The following is a 5,070-nucleotide window of genomic DNA, read 5'->3' on the forward strand; positions in this document are numbered from 1 at the left end:
TTTCTGGGTTTATTGAAGGGCTTTCTGGGAACTGTAGGAATCACAATCTTGGGAGGACAGACACAAAATTACTAACTTACTAAATTCATTGAAGATTGCAAATAAAAATAAAATTCAATTACAAAGCAATTGATGACTAGGGAGATTTACAACTATAATTCCATCTGAAATAATCATGTAAACATATTTTTCACTGTCTTTGTCACACCTGGTGAAATTACACTGATCGTTTGTATATATTACTTATTTCCATAAGTGTTCTTCTCTTTCTTGCTATTTCATGTTCAATTTTTTTCCTATTTCAATTTTATTAAATTTTTTAATATAGCCCTGAATACTGGTTATAATATTTTTTAAAGAGACTCACCGTTCCCCGATGAGCAAGCACTTGCCAACAGTGGCAAGAAGAAACTCTTTCTGATAGGTAGAAACCTTGAGCAGAACCAGGCACATCGTGGGCAGCCTGTCTCTTATACACATCTTTTTTAAAGAGACTCACCGTTCCCCGATGAGCAAGCAAGATGTGTATAAGAGACAGGTTCATGATGGATGTCAGCTTAGGTAACATCCTCCTGTCACCTACTTCCTCAATGGAGTCTAGGGGGCAGCCCAGGACAGAGCTCGCTTTCCAGATCAGTTTGTTGAGCCTCTGCCTATCCCTGTCAGTGCTGCCCCCTCTCCAGCAGACCACAGCGAAGTAGATGGCTGAGGCCACCATAGAGTCATAGAAGGTCCTGAGGAGAGCCCCACACACGCCAAAGGACCTCAGTCTCCTCAGCAGGTGAAGGCGACTCTGACCCTTCTTGTAGAGAGCGTGGGCGTTGGTGGACCAGTCCAGTTTGTTGTTTAGGTGAACCCACAGGAACTTGTAGTTATCCACCACCTCGATGTCCAGTCCCTGGATGTTCACTGGTGTGAAGTGGGATGTCTTCCGCCTGGGGTTCACAATCATCTCCTTTGTTTTGCTGGCATTAAGCTGAAGCTGGTTGATCTTGCACCAGCTGACAAAGTCCCTGATGACTGTCCTGTATTCAAGTTCATTTCCCTCCGAAACACACCCAACAATGGCTGTGTCGTCAGAGAACTTCTGGACGTGGCAGTGTGTGGTGTTGTGTGTGAAGTCCGAGGTGTACAGGGTGAAGAGAAAAGGGGAGAGCACCGTACCCTGGGGGGCACCTGTACTGCAGAGCACCAAATCAGACACACTGTGACGAAGCCTCACGTCCTGTGGTCTGTTGGTGAGGTAGTCTATCATCAATGCAGCCAGGTAATGGTCCACTCCCACACTTTCCAACTTCACTCTGAGCAGTGACGGCAGGATTGTGTTGAAAGCACTAAAAAAGTAAAAAAACATGATCCTCACAGTGCTCCCACTGTCCTCCAGGCGTGGCAGTGATCTATGCATGTAGATCACTGCATCGTCCACACCAGCACTAGGCCGGTAAGCAAACTGCAGGGGGTCCAGCTGTGTGCTCACCAGTGGTCTCAGGTGACTCAGGATGATCCTCTCCAAAGTCTTCATCAGGTGAGAGGTCAAGACAACAGGCCCGAAATGGTTAGGCTCCTTGGGGCGCTGGGTTTTAGGTACCGGGACCACACAGGAGGTCTTCCACAGGGCCGATACTTTCTCCAGGCTCAGGCTCAGATTAAACAAGTGCATGAGCACACCACAGAGCTGATCTGCACAGTAATCTGGGGCTGATGCCATCTGGGCCTTCCTTGTCTTGATCTTCTTAAATTGACACCTCATCTGATCAACTGTTATGGAGAAGGGGGACATCTCTGGTGTTATTCTGCACTAGCCGCTCTTCCAGTTTCTGTCTGTAACAGTCCTTCCCTTTCCTGATTTTCTGTTTGAGTTCCTTCTGGACTCTGCGCAGCTCCTCCTTGTCCCCCGATCGAAAGACCCTCTTCTTCTCGTTCAGCAGGGCCTTAATCTCGGAGGTCACCCAGAGTTTATTGTTGGCGAAATAGCATACTGACTTGGAGGGCACAGTGTTCTCCATACAGAAATTAATATAGTCTGTGATGCAGTGGGTCATGGTGTCGATGTCGCCATCGTGGGGGGTGCAGAGTGCTTCCCAGTCTGTTATTTCAAAGCAATCTCTGAGTCTGGCACTGGTCTCCTCGCACCACACCTTCACAGACCTCTTCTTAGGTGGTTGTTTATTCACCAGAGGGGTGTAGTCTGTGATCAGGTGGACAAGGTTGTGATCTGAGCGTCCCAGCGGGGGGAGGGGGGATGAGGTGTAAGCATTCCTGATATTAGCATACAACAAGTCCGAAGTTTTATTGTCCCTGGTGTGACCCCACATACTAGGTGAAGGTAGGAAGAGCAGAGGACAGGGACGTGTGGTTGAAGTCCCCAGAGATGAGGAGGAGGGAATGGGGGTGCTGGTTTAGGAGTTGAGAGACAACACTATGGATCTGGTCTGTGGCTGCAGCGGCGACGGCCGAGGGGGGGATGTACACAGTCACCGCAATGACATGTGAAAACTCTCTCGGGAGATAGTACGGCCGCATGCTAACCGCTAGCAGCTCCAAGTCTCTAGTGCAGAGTTTTTCCTTGACACTGATGTGTCCAGGGTGGCACCATCTCTCATTAACGAACGAACACATACTTACATACAATTTTGAGGTACTTCCTTTTCATGCTACTTTATAGTTCCTCTCCTACATTTCAGAGGGAAATATTGTTCTTTTTACTTTACTACATTTATTTACTTTAGATTTAGTTAAACAAGCAAGATACTGTAAGGACTGTAACACTTCAGTTCACTGAAGCACACACCTGCACTGTACTGGGTTTCCTTTTGCCCTGGAGAAAAAGTTCTGTTTAGTACATCGTGAGTCGGCTTTGTTTCCTAACTGTAATGTGGGAAAACTGACCTGAGGTAAGCAACTAAAAACAACTTGTCTCACTTGAACTTGTAGTCCACTAATCAGTCTGGTGCCAGTGAGGGATAGCAAAACTCACATTTGTTTACACATCTTATTTAATGTTTAAAGCATGTTATTCTAATATTCTTTAAACTTACACTGTAATATGTTTTCAGGTCTTGTATTTGAAATATTGTTTTTTTTATTATATTATAGGTGAGGCAAAGGTTGTAAACAACTGAGTACTGTTGATTAGTCATGTTCAAGGATACTGAATACATGGATGACATAAATTTGCGTGTTTATTTCCCTGTAAAATCATGCAGTGCATTACATTTCCTGTTATGGTTGTCAGGAGATGCGACAGCTGTGACATTTGAATCCATATAAAACACAAAATCATGATTATAATATCCACCATGAATGGAAGCTGTCAGTTTTTATCTGGGCTTTGATCAATAACAAGAGTCTTAAAAAAAATAAAAATAAAAAATTGTACCAAGAGGGTAAAGTTTATCTTCAAATTTTACACTTTAATTTTTTTTTTTTTTTTTATGTTAAATTATCTTCAAACTAAATCTCGAATATTGACTTTTAAGTGTGAATTCTATTTTCAGAACATCACCTTCTAGACAGAAACATTCTGGGTTGTTGTAGCCTTTGATATACAGTAAGTGTTTGTATGCATTTCACTGAACAGCCTGTGTGTTTCGGTTACTGCACACCAAAATATTAGCAAAGATCAATAGCAAATTACTACAGCTTAATCTGAGGGGAAATAACAGTCAGACTCTTTTCAAATAAAGTTTAAAATAAACAAGCGACTGCACTGAATTGCACAATTTTCTTTTCTGTGTGTAGGTCATTGTTCTTCCTTCACATCGTCTCTATGAGAACCACCTTATTGGGGACAGTAAGACCTGGGATGAAGCCCAGAGAGACATGTACAGCCCTGGCAACAGTTTATGACACTTTTTGTTTTCTTAGTTGGAGAGTCAAAAGTTAATATTTCCCTTTTGTTTGTTTTTTGGTTGTATTATGCAAATCACTTCTCTCATAACTCATATGTGTGGAGCATGTAATATTTTACAGAGCAGCTTCCGTCAGCACATGAGAGAGACACACATCAGAGTAAAGCACAGACAGAAGAAACCATATGTAAGTAAAGTTGCTGCTGTGTATGTGTATATATGTGTGTGTGTGTGTGTGTGTGTGTGTGTGTGTGTGTGTAAAGCAAACTTGATGTAATAATTTATAATTGCAACTTATAATTTTCTTAAGTAATCATTATATAAATTTATATCATTTATGAGTTTTTAAAAATGGTCAACACAATAACAAATGCCTGACAATATAATGTAATCAATTAAAATATGCCTACTATAGATACGACTTTTGTTAAGCTGACTATACAATGTTGAGCTTTTGGTAACACTGCGTCAAGTTGTCTTCTTCCTATTTTGTGTATCACCCTGTGATGACAGTGATTGCGATCGTAACACTACATTCTAGTGTATCTACTATACAGAAGGATTTGTTGAAGGCTGTTGTATTGCACGTCACGTTTACTGTTGGAGCATTTTCTCTTTCTTTTTAATATATAGGCCTGCTTTTTTCTGCCATGTTTTTTTTGTATGAATTCCCTCAAACACGGACGAGGAAGATGTTGAAAATCATTGTATTCGGTTTATCTGACAGAGCGAAGATGCAGTGGAGTCTGTTTCTGCTCATTTTGATGGGTAAGTAAATGATGTTGGCTCTACACCGGAGCGATGACTTCCCTTTTTTTAGCTACACTACACAACTTAATCTGGATTCATATAACAGTTACACTACTCATGGTGCTTATCCAATAATCACACTCCGAGTCCCGTATGAATTAAGTGGCGTGGTGTAAGCAGTGACTTTGTTCAGCATCAATACGTAAATAATATTCTTTCTCTGTGTGTAGGTCAGTGTTCCTTCTTCACATGTCGTCACTATGAGTACCACTTTATTGGAGAGAATAAGACCTGGAAAGAAGCTCAGTCATTCTGTAGAGAGAATTATACTGACCTGGCCAAAGTGTATGACATGACAGACATGAAGAGACTCCTTGACTCTGTAAAGAATCAAACCGAAGCCTGGATTGGGTTGTACAGTGAACCAGGAAATAAAAGGATGTGGCACTGGTCTCTACCTGGAGTGGAG

At 42.2% G+C, this 5,070-nt stretch overlaps 1 protein-coding gene and 1 long non-coding RNA gene across 2 annotated transcripts in view; both read left to right on the top strand.

Annotated features, from left to right (window-relative positions):
* Window positions 1-5,070, top strand: part of LOC111661708 (C-type mannose receptor 2-like) — an 11,229-nt gene that overhangs the window by 5,454 nt on the left and 705 nt on the right. The gene's annotated exons all lie outside the window — the stretch shown is intronic.
* On the top strand, window positions 2,731-4,894 carry LOC147818618 (uncharacterized). The gene is made up of 3 exons (XR_015437806.1): window positions 2,731-4,038; window positions 4,544-4,619; window positions 4,832-4,894. It is a non-coding gene; the product is annotated as an uncharacterized LOC147818618 (long non-coding RNA).

The sequence above is a fragment of the Seriola lalandi genome, unplaced genomic scaffold (genome assembly GCF_002814215.2).
Source record: "Seriola lalandi dorsalis isolate HSWRI2012SDOR001 ecotype SW California unplaced genomic scaffold, Sedor1 jcf7180002054549, whole genome shotgun sequence".
Taxonomy (NCBI): Eukaryota; Metazoa; Chordata; class Actinopteri; order Carangiformes; family Carangidae; genus Seriola; species Seriola lalandi.